Source organism: Oncorhynchus gorbuscha, linkage group LG09 (assembly GCF_021184085.1).
Source record: "Oncorhynchus gorbuscha isolate QuinsamMale2020 ecotype Even-year linkage group LG09, OgorEven_v1.0, whole genome shotgun sequence".
NCBI lineage: Eukaryota > Metazoa > Chordata > Actinopteri > Salmoniformes > Salmonidae > Oncorhynchus > Oncorhynchus gorbuscha.
In genome coordinates this window covers 46,061,137-46,073,173 of record NC_060181.1, presented here as the reverse complement: position 1 = coordinate 46,073,173, position 12,037 = coordinate 46,061,137, and the positions used below count along the sequence as shown (strand labels likewise).

Below are 12,037 nucleotides of genomic sequence, written 5' to 3'. Positions count from 1 at the left end.
CAGTTCTAGATATTTTCACTCACTATATTTTACATCACTTAATGATTTTCGCCATAAACAGATCATTACTCTGTCTGCCATCTGCAAAATGGCGCAAGTGACTTGCAGCAGCAGCCGTGGCATTCGAAAAGAACAGAAAGCTGTGCTCGACAAGGAGGGAACTGAAGCAGCTTCCAGAACAAACTCTGCACAATTTGGTCAAGGTTTGACTCATAGGCCAGCGAGAAGAACCAGTCAGCCAGTGTCCACAGCCCACAGAGTGTACCATGTAATCAGGAAGATAAACTTTTAGAAAAATAGGTTATATTTAGAACGTAAAAGGGTTCTTCGGCTGTCCCCATAGGAGAACATTTTTTGGTTTCAGGTAGAACCCGTTTGGGTTCCAAGTAAAAACCCTTTCCACAGTGGGTTCTATATGGAACATAAAACGGTTCTACCTGCAACCAAAAAGTGTTATCCTATGGGGACAGCCGAAGAACCCTTTTGGAACCATTTTTTCTAAGAGTGTAGGGAGATTGAGCGGCCTTGTCTGAGGTTTCCTCTAACATCTCCATCAGACTGCCAGAAACGTGTGGTTTGAGCCTGGCCTCGTCAGGCTGTCTCCATAGGACGCCACTGTGGATGATGTCAGCATTACAGACGGGAACTTTCCTAAACAAAGGGAAGTCTGTGTGTTTGGTCAGAAGCTGGGGGAGGGAGGGAAGAGGAGGGAGGTGGAGGTTTTCAAAAGAGCACACTCTCCATTTCATGATGAGAGTAACCTAGACCCCATGTCATTAAAACATTAGCACCTAACCACAGTGAAAAACTACCCTGCACAGATGTGCATGCTGGTGTTTAGACACATGGGATTGTTCAATATACTTAGCTAGCTACGTTCCCAGGTTCCCATTCAGCCCCACTGTAGCCTACTGGCTGGAATCTCAGGGTGGTCGCAAACGTTGGGGTGTCACCGCACAAGAATATGTGAGATGTTCAACTGTGTAGATACCACTCTACACATTCTAACTTTGCCTGCAGACACCTTTGATGACTTACTTTCCCTTCTCACAGTAGATTCTGTGGTTTATTCAGAAGTTGAAGTCAAGTCAGTGATGTGGTGAAATGATTGGGAAGACCGGCCTTGTAGTCCAATAATTACTATTACTCAATACTTCTTCTGATTCGACCACCAAAGTCACTGTGGTTTAATCTCATGATTAAGCTTTACTGGTCACATTACCTCGCTTTGCAACTGTCTGCCTGCCCTTGAGACATAATGGAAGAGTTTGAGTCACCCTCGTCTGGACAGGAACTGACTGAGCGGACTGGTCTGTCTAATAGCATACCTATGGTATTTCATTCAGAACTATGACGTCTTTCGAATAACATTATAGACTTGTAATCACTTTTTTTTATGTAAAAAACACATACCCACTAACCTATGTCAGCACTGGAGATATAAATAAGTTGGAAAGAAAGTGATCGTAGAAATAAGTTGGAGAAAGTGGTAAGCCGAGAAGTGATACGGCTAATGGTATTACATGTAGACTACTCTATTTTACAGTACGGTATGTTAGTATAAGGAGGACAGCAGACCTGCACCACAGGGTGTCCTCCTGCCAGAGCCTTGACTGCCCCTCTGCTCCCTTCAGTCTCGTAGTGGGCACGGTGGTGAGATTTGGGCTGCACCTCGATCTGTAAGCTGTATGGCCCGGAGCTGGATGGCAGCTGCCAGTCAAGGGCTGGCAGAGATGGGCTAAGAAGGAGAAGGTATATTTAAAGTTTGCTATGTAACAAGACACAACTGCAGATTGTCAGTGCTTTGCTGGGATGTTTCCTCATAATGGATATTTCTGAATTGACTTATATTGACCTCAATAAAGTTTAGTTCTCTGGACCTGTCAACCTTATAATGAATATGATTTCAGTCAGTCAAAGTCTTCTTCAGCTTACCTGACATATTGCTTTGGCTTGGACCATGAGTATGGGTGCGATGGCACATCCAGTAACCCCCCACAGTAGTTCTCCTTCTTTAAGGGCAGGCGGGAGGAGGAGTACTCATCCTGACAAAACTCCCCAGGGCTGAGCTCCTCTCGTCCAGGCTCGACCTTCAGGCAAACTGCCCCAGGCTCCAGGCTGGTCTTCCGGGCCTTCAGAGGGATGCCCTCACCCAGGTCTGCCACACCGTCTGTGGTCAGAGCGTTGATGGCTGCAACTATGGCTGAGTTGGTGTACTGGTTGGTGTTGTTAGGCATCCAGGACTCATCTGTGACACTGAGGCGTGGGGAGGTGTGAGGGGAAGGCCCAGGGGAGTGGTTGGGGGAGTAGGGGGGGCTTGGAGGTTGTGGTTCTGTTGAAGCTGTATTTTCTCTTCCCACCACAAGGGGAGTTGGGCCTGGAGCCCCGCTGGCCCATCCAGCTGTCATCCATGACACTAGAAAGGGGGGAGGTAGAGGGGGGAGTTATGTGAGGAGCCCGCATGGGTGCAAGCTTCACCCGGCAGGGCGAGAGAGGAGGAGCCCTTGGGCGAGACACAGGGCGACTGCCAGGGTGAGTTCTGGGTTGAGTTTTCGTAGTTGTAGGAGAAGCCCGACTCGTAGGACGAGGCCTCGGAGTGACAGCTGCGTGACGACACACTGCTGGCCGGGCTGAGGCAGCTGGGGTCACGGTAGCCATCTGCGTTGGGCAACGTCAGGGTCACAATGGAGTTGACCCGTTTAGGTACAGGAAGGTTGTTGCTCTCTTCCACCTCCTCCTCAGGAAACTGCCCATAGGCTGTGATCTCAATACGAGGGCTCTCGAGGACCGGGGCCTCGGTTGGATGGATGCTACGGGATGAGTAGTAACCCACTGTCCTCATGTCGTTCTGGGCACTGTAGCTGGGAGGCTTGCTGATGGACACTGAGATGGTGGGGCCAGACTGGAGACTGTGGTACTGGGAGGGCAGGCAGGATTTGCCCAGGGAGAGACTGATGTTGGGGGTGTGGCTGTATGCATCTGAAAAGCAAATACATAGAATGAGTTAGAATTAGGGTCCATACATACTCTCATTGGCTCACACACTGAAAGACATACTGTAGTTGCCAGTTAATTACAAAGAAAGCTGCTGTGATGGTGTTGCTCATGATGTTTGTTTGCATGACTAAAGGTGCAATCTGTACCCAACAGGGGAGGTTCAAGATGCCAGCTCCCTTACTGGGTATGAGGGCATAAGAGCCAGACTGACTACCCATGTGGCACAGACAGAGGAGAATGGGGGAAGAGGTGGTTAAGGGTACACGGACCTGAGTAATCTTACTAGTCAGCTCTTAAGACCAGTCCAGTCTCAGACAGCATGCAGTCGCCAGAGATCCTGTCTGCTGTGAATTAAGAGACTACTGAGGCAACCATAAAGACATGACATCAGTGCACCACCACATGACTCCCACAACATAATCACAATGTAATAACCTTAACATCACAGTGGTGTCACAGCTTTGCAATGTTTCCATGTCAATTCTTACTGGATTGCATAGAAGATGCCATTTTACCAACGAGAACCACTGGTAGTTGTGTGCGCTCTCTGACTGAATTGTATTAAATCTAGACTTACACACTGAAACACTGTACATTCTGGGTCAATTTCTCTTCAAATGTTTACTTATGCAAGAGAAGACAGAGGCATGGATTACCACTTTCAGTAAACCATCCTGAATGAGAGCTTTTGTGCCACCGCTGCCACGCCCACCACTCCCTACTCATAGGAGGGGTCCCTCATAATGTAATGTAGCTCTCATAATAAAGACCCATGTGTTTCAAAGTTCATCATTCCTTAAGGCAATATAAACATATCCCCAATATGTACAGTATAAACCACTTTTCCCCTCAATACATACAATTTTAATGGGTACTATATAAACCTTTTGATGAAACCAAATAATTATTTCATAACGTAAGTAGCTACCATGGATATATACTGAACAAAAATATACATGCAACATGTGAAGTGTTGGTTCCATGTTTCATGAGCTGAAATAAAAGATCCATGATTTATTTTTCACACACAAAAATATTACTTAGCTCAAATTGTGCACACATTTATTTACATCCCTGTTAGTGAGCATTTCTCCTTTGCCAAGGTAATCCATCCATCTGACAGGTGATGATTGTCAAGAATCTGATTAAACAGCATGATCATTACACAGGTACACCTTGTGTTGGGGACAACAAAACACCACTTCAAAATGTGCAGTCTCACAACACAATGCCACAGATGTTGAGGGAGTGTGCAATTGGCATGCTGACTGCAGGTATGTCCACCAGAGCTTTTGCCAGATAATGTTATGTTAATTTCTTTACCATAAACCGCCTCCAACTTAATTTTAGAAAATTTGGGAGTTCGTCCAACCGGCCTCATAACCGCAGACCACGTGTAACCATGCCAGCCAAGGACCTCCACATCCAGCTTCTTCACCTGCGGGATCATCTTAGACCAGCCACCCAGGCAGCAGATGAAACAGTGGGTTAGCACAATCAAAAAATCTCCACACAAACTGTCAGAAACCGTCTCAGGGAAGCTCATCTGCATGCTTGTTGTCCTCACCAGGGTCTTGACCTGACTGCAGTTCGGTGTCTTAACCCACTTCAGTGGGCAAATGCTCACCTTCAGTGGCCACTGGCAAGCTGGAGAAGTGTGCTCTTCATGGATGAACCCCAGTTTCAACTGTACCGGGCAGATGGCAGACAGCGTGTATGGGGTCGTGTGGGCCAGCAATTTGCTGATGCCAACATTGTCAAGAGTGCCCAATGGTGTGGGTGGGGTTATGGTATGGGCAGGAATGAGATACGGACAACAATCACAATTGCATTTTATTGATGGCAATTTGAATGCACTGAGATACCGTGACGGGATCCTGAGGCCCATTGTTGTACCATGTATCCACCGCTATCACCTCATGTTTCAGCATGATAATGCACGGACCCATGCCGCAAGGATCTGTACACAATTCCTGGAAGCTGAAAATGTCCCAGGTCTTCCATGGCCTGCATTCTCACCAGACATATCACCCATTGAACATGTTTGGGATGGTCTGGTTCGAAGAGTACTACAGCGTGTTTCAGTTCCTGACAATGTCCAGCAACTTTGCACAGCCATTGAAGAGGAGTGGGTGAACATTCCACAGGCCACAATCAACAGCCTGATCAGCTCTATGTGAAAGAGACGTGTCACGCTGCATGAGGCAAATGGGGTTCACACCAGATACTGACTGGTTTTCTGATCCATGCTCCTACCTATTTTTTAAATTCAATTTCAATTCACATTCATTTATTGTCAGTCATGTGATATCCACAGATTAGGACCTAATGAATTTATTCCAATAGACTGATTTACTTATATGAACTATAACTTGAAATTGTTGTGTTGCGTTTATATTTTTGGTCGGGTAAATTAAGCTGTCATTATTGTTAGTATATCCTATAATCATCTCAGTATTCAGTAGGCTTCTACATTGTCGTCATACATTTATAATAGTAGGCCATCGAAACAGAGGAGAAACCCATTCAGACACCCGAAGAGATAGTGCACCACTAGACAAGACAGGCAGCTATCCAACACGCAAAATCATCCATGTCGATGGAATTATCGTTTATGAATGCAATATTACTCTAAAACGCAGTCTGACATTCAAAAGTAAAGGAAAGAGCCTACTTACCCTCTTCAGCAGATTTCATTTTTTCCTACAGACGAGGTAACCGCACGTCCGAAATCGAACTTTGAAGACAGCCGCAGGTCTGCGTTATCCAATAGCCATAAAGCCTCGCTTTAGGACTCTAATGATGATGTTGAGACGCTCTCGCTATATTCAAACAAAACTTCGAAACTATGACAAATCTGTTTAATGAAAAATAAAAAAAGAATGTAGATTATTTTAAAAGCGACTCAAAGAAAAATACTAATCGTATCTGCAGAGTGAAACACTTTTGGATACAATTGGATAGAGCAAAGAAATCAAAACGCAGGGACGGGATTCAATGTGTGATTCCCATGGAGAGTAAATATTATTTGAGCGACTGATTTGTGATACCTGATTGATTTTGTGGAAGGGGATCCTAGCTGGTCTGGGCATGTGTGGCGCACTGCTTGGTTGCAGAGAGCTCCTTGGCGAATATAAACCCGGGGATCACCTTCAGCGCAAGCGCACCGCCCCTTGGACAGTGATGCATCTTCATGTCTGACCAGCAGATACGTTTAATTGAGATTCACTCCACTCACTGGGTTTTCAGCTACTTCCATACGTGGTTGATTAGCTGGGCTGGCAGCGACAGTTGCTGTTCAGAGGGCGCTGCAGGCTAGTGGAAAATGAAATGCAATATTTACATGTAAAGAGCATGAGAAGGAAGATCAGATAATGGATATGCCATTTGTATTTGTATTTTTGAGGGATCCCTATTACTCTTCCTGGGGTTCAAACACATCAAGGCCTATCAAAAAAAATATTTACAAAAAAATAATAATCTAAAAATTAAAACTTCCTGGAGTATCCTTAGGGGTTCTTCAAATGTAAACTGTGGGGGGACCCCTAAATGTTCTTCAAATAACCCCTTTTAACAGCTCCTCAAAGAACCTTTTGAATAACCTTTTGGGGAACATTTTTACTACCCCCCTCCCCTATTATTGTTAATAATAAATTGCATAACAATAACACACTATTTTAGTTTTCTGTGTTTATTATGATTTTAGTGGCAAAGCAGAATTAAAAAACAAATTTGAGGTAAACACCCAGCAGAGCCCCAAGTCCAATGGGTTTATCCTCTGACATGTTGATGTTAATGTGTTGTTGTTCACCGTATCCATAGACAGAATTATTTTTTTGGGTGCATGGTGATCAAACAGCTTTCCTGTGTTATTCAGTGTAGATAGGGTGAAGTCTGAACCAAAAAAATAGTACTTACACAGATGATCAACAAAACATGCACACAACAGTATTCATACCTTGGTTAATGTTATGCAGGTGAGTGAGGACCCAAAAGCGATATAACGGAAACAGAGTATTTTAATGTCCAAACAGGGAAAACATAAATCCTCATTCATTACAGGGGAAGTCCAAACAGGGAAAACACAAATCCTCAAGTTTAACAGGAGAGTCCCCCTTCTAGTTGTTGAGGAGAGTTGCAGGGCTAGCGGCAACAGACTGCAGGTCCCTTCGGGTAGGCGCGGGCCGTAGAGGATAGAGACACCTGCTCACACGTAGTATCTGAAGACGAGGCAGAATACAACTGGACGGAACAAAAGCAAAGCAAACAGCAAACAAGAATCCGACAAGGACAGAAGCAGAAACAGAGAGAGAAATAGAGACTTAATCAGAGGGCAAAATAGGGGACAGGTGTGAAAGAGTAAACGAGGTCGTTAGGAGAATGAGGAACAGCTGGGAGCAGGAACGGAACGATAGGGAGAGAGAGGAATAGAGAGAGAGAAAGAAACCTAATAAGACCAGCAGGGGGAAACGAAGAGAAGAGAAAGCACAGGGACAAGACATGACAATACAATACATGACAGTACCCCCCCACTCACCGAGCGCCTCCTGGCGCACTCGAGGAGGAAACCTGGCGGCAACGGAGGAAATCATCGATCAGCGAACGGTCCAGCACGTCCCAAGATGGAACCCAACTCCTCTCCTCAGGACCGTAACGGGAAACGATGAAGAGGGAATCTAGAGCAATTACTATTATAAAAATGAGACACGGGTAGAGAACTGTAAGAGTTTGAGCAATCAGGACCAAACAGGCCAGGAGAGTAACAACTAGGGACAGACTGAGACACAGCAAGGCTAAGACCAGGAACAGGAGAGAGGCGGTGGCTGTGGACAGACTGAGACACAGCAAGTGCAGGAGCAGGACCAGGAGAGATGCGGTGGCTGGGGACAGACTGAGACACAGCAAGGGCAGGAAAGATGCGGTGGCAGGGGACAGACTGAGACACAGCAAGGGCAGGAGAGATGCGGTGGCTGGGGACAGACTGAGACACAGCAAGGCCAGGAGCAGGACCAGGAGAGATGCGGTGTCTGGGGACAGACTTAGACACAGCAAGGCCAGGAGCAGAAGCAGGAAGAGAGTTACCGGACTTAGTCTGCGCGCAGTCCGAACAAGCAGCCACGAAACGACGCGTATCACGCTCCTGAGTGGGCCACCAAAAACGCTGGCGAAAAGAAGCAAGCGTACCCCGAACGCCGAGGTGGCCGGCTGACTTGGCAGAGTGAGCCCACTGAAGAACGGCCAGACGAGTAGGAACGGGAATGAAAAGAAGGTTCCTAGGACAAGTGCGCGGAGAAGGAGTGTGAGTGAGTGCTTGCTTAACCTGCCTCTCAATTCCCCAGACAGTCAACCCGACAACACGCCCCTCAGGGAATCTCCCCTCGGGGTCGGTGGAGGCTACTGAAGAACTGAAGAGACGGGATAAAGCATCAGGCTTGGTGTTCCTTGAGCCCGGACGATAAGAAATAACGAACTCGAAATGAGCGAAATACAGCGCCCAACGAGCCTGACGCGCATTAAGTCGTTTGGCAGAACGGATATACTCAAGGTTCTTATGGTCAGTCCAAACGACAAAAGGAACGATCGCCCCCTCCAACCACTGTCGCCATTCGCCTAGGGCTAAGCGGATGGCGAACAGTTCGCGGTTAGCCACATCATAGTTACGTTCCGACGGCGACAGGCGATGAGAAAAATACACACAAGGATGGACCTTATCGTCAGAATGGGAGCGCTGGGACAGAATGGCTCCCACGCCCACCTCTGACGCGTCTACCTCGACAATGAACTGTTTAGTGACGTCAGGTGTAACAAGGATAGGAGCGGATGTAAAACGCTTCTTGAGGAGATCAAAAGCTCCCTGGGCGGAAACGGACCACTTAAAGCACATCTTGACAGAAGTAAGGGCTGTGAGAGGAGCTGCCACTCGACCGAAATTACGAATGAAACGCCGATAGAAATTTGCAAAACTGAGAAAGCGCTGCAGTTCGACACGTGACTTAGGGACGGGCCAATCGCTGACAGCATGGACCCTAGCGGGATCCATCTTAATGCCTTCAGCGGAAATAACAGAACCGAGAAAAGTGACGGAGGAGACATGAAAAGCGCACTTCTCAGCCTTCACATAAAGACAATTCTCTAAAAGGCGCTGGAGGACACGTTGAACGTGCTGAACATGAATCTGGAGTGACGGTGAAAAACTCAGGATCTCGTCAAGGTAAACAAAAACAAAGATGTTCAGCATGTCACTCAGTACATCATTCACTAATGCCTGAAAGATAGCTGGAGCATTAGCGAGACCGAACGGCAGAACCCGGTATTCAAAATGCCCTAACGGAGTGTTAAACGCCGTTTTCCACTCGTCCCCCTCCCTGATGCGCACGAGATGGTAAGCGTTACGAAGGTCCAACTTAGTAAAGAACCTGGCTCCCTGCAGAATCTCGAAAACTGAAGACATAAGGGGAAGCGGATAACGATTCTTAACCGTTATGTCATTCAGCCCTCGATAATCCACGCAGGGCGCAGGGTCCCGTCCTCTTCCTTAACAAAAAAGAACCCCGCTTCGGCGGGAGAGGAGGAAGGGACCACGGTACCGGTGTCGAGAGCTACAGACAAATAATCTTCGAGAGCCTTACGTTTGGTAGCCGACAGAGAGTCTAGTCTACCCCGTGGGGGAGTAGTACCCGGAAGGAGATCAATACAACAATCATACGACCGGTGAGGAGGAAGGGAGATGGCCCTGGACCGACTGAAGACCGTGCGCAGATCATGATATTCCTCCGGCACCCCTGTCAAATCACCAGGCTCCTCCTGTGAAGAGGGGGCAGAAGAAACAGGAGGAATAGCAGACACTAAACACTTAACATGACAAGAGACGTTCCAGGAGAGGATAGAATTACTAGACCAATTAATAGAAGGATTATGAAACACTAGCCAGGGATGGCCCAAAACAACAGGTGTAAAAGGTGAACAAAAAATCAAAAAAGAAATGGTTTCACTATGATTACCAGAGACAGTGAGGGTTAAAGGTAGCGTTTCACGCTGAATCCTGGGGAGAGGACTACCATCCAAGGCGAACATAGCCGTGGGCTTCCCTAACTGCCTGAGAGGAATGTCATGTTCCCGAGCCCAGGCTTCGTCCATAAAACAGCCCTCCGCCCCAGAGTCTATTAATGCACTGCAGGAAGCTGCCGAACCGGTCCAGCGTAGATGGACCGACAAGGTAGTACAGGAACTTGACGGAGAGACCAGAGTAGTAGCGCTCGCCAGTAGCCCTCCGCTTACTGATGAGCTCTGGCCTTTTACTGGACATGAAATGACAAAATGACCAGCGGAACTGCAATAGAGACAGAGGCGGTTGGTGATTCTCCGTTCCCTCTCCTTAGTCGAGATGAGAATACCCCCCAGCTGCATGGGCTCAACACCTGAGCCAGTGGGGGGAGATGGTAGAGATGCGGAGAGGGGAGACACTGTTAACGCGAGCTCTCTTCCATGAGCTCGGTGACGAAGATCTACCCGTCGTTCTATGCGAATGGCGAGTTCAATCAAAGAATCCACGCTGGAAGGAACCTCCCGGGAGAGAATCTCATCCTTAACCTCAGCGTGGAGACCCTCCAGAAAACGAGCGAGCAACGCCGGCTCGTTCCAGTCACTGGAGGCAGCAAGAGTGCGAAACTCTATAGAGTAATCCGTTATGGATCGATTACCTTGACATAGGGAAGACAGGGCCCAGGAAGCTTCTTTCCCACAAACAGAACGATCAAAAACCCGTATCATCTCCTCCTTAAAGCTCTGATACTGGTTAGTACACTCAGCCCTTGCCTCCCAGATAGCCGTGCCCCACTCACGAGCCCGTCCAGTAAGGAGAGATATGACGTAGGCGATACGAGCAGTACCCCTGGAGTACGTGTTGGGCTGGAGAGAGAACACAATATCACACTGGGTAAGGAACGAGCGACATTCAGTGGGCTCCCCAGAGTAACACGGTGGGTTATTAATTCTGGGCTCCGGAGACCCGGAAGCCCAGGAGGTAACCGGTGGATCGAGGCGGAGATTGTGAATATCCTCCGAGAGGCCGGAGACTTGGGCGGCCAGGGTCTCAACGGCATGTTGAGCAGCAGACAATTCCTGTTCGTTTCTGCCTAGCATCGCTCCCTGGAACTCGACGGCTGAGTGGAGAGAATCCGAAATCGCTGGGTCCATTCTTGGTCGGATTCTTCTGTTATGCAGGTGAGTGAGGACCCAAAAGCGATATAACGGAAACAGAGTCTTTTAATGTCCAAACAGGGAAAACACAAATCCTCAAGTTTAACAGGAGAGTCCCCCTTCTAGTTGTTGAGGAGAGTTGCAGGGCTAGCGGCAACAGACTGCAGGTCCCTTCGGGTAGGCGCGGGCCGTAGAGGATAGAGACACCTGCTCACACGTAGTATCTGAAGACGAGGCAGAATACAACTGGACGGAACAAAAGCAAAGCAAACAGCAAACAAGAATCCGACAAGGACAGAAGCAGAAACAGAGAGAGAAATAGAGACTTAATCAGAAGGCAAAATAGGGGACAGGTGTGAAAGAGTAAACGAGGTCGTTAGGAGAATGAGGAACAGCTGGGAGCAGGAACGGAACGATAGAGAGAGAGAGGAATAGAGAGAGAGAAAAAAACCTAATAAGACCAGCAGGGGGAAACGAAGAGAAGAGAAAGCACAGGGACAAGACATGACAATACAATACATGACAGTTAATGTGGTAAATGTGAATAATGTAGAAGCCTATGGGATGAGCAGCAGTTTAAGGCACTGCATCTCAGTGTTAGAACTGGCCATGACTGGGAGTCTCATAGGGCGGTGCACAATTGGCCCAGCATCTTCCGGGTTAGGGTTTGGCCGGGGTAGGCCATCATTGTAAATAAGAATTTGTTCTTATCTGACTTGCCTAGTTAAATAAAGGTTTAATAAAAAATGTAATAAATACAGTACCGGTCAATCGTTTTAGAACATCTACTCATTATCTGGGTTTTTCCAAAAAAGGGTTACATTTTTAAAATATATTTTAC

General features: G+C 47.3%; 1 pseudogene; it reads right to left on the bottom strand.

Annotated features, from left to right (window-relative positions):
• The window catches only part of LOC124043713, an 81,247-nt pseudogene extending 75,162 nt beyond the window's left edge, over window positions 1-6,085 (bottom strand).
• Window positions 6,086-12,037: the final 5,952 nt, after the last annotated feature.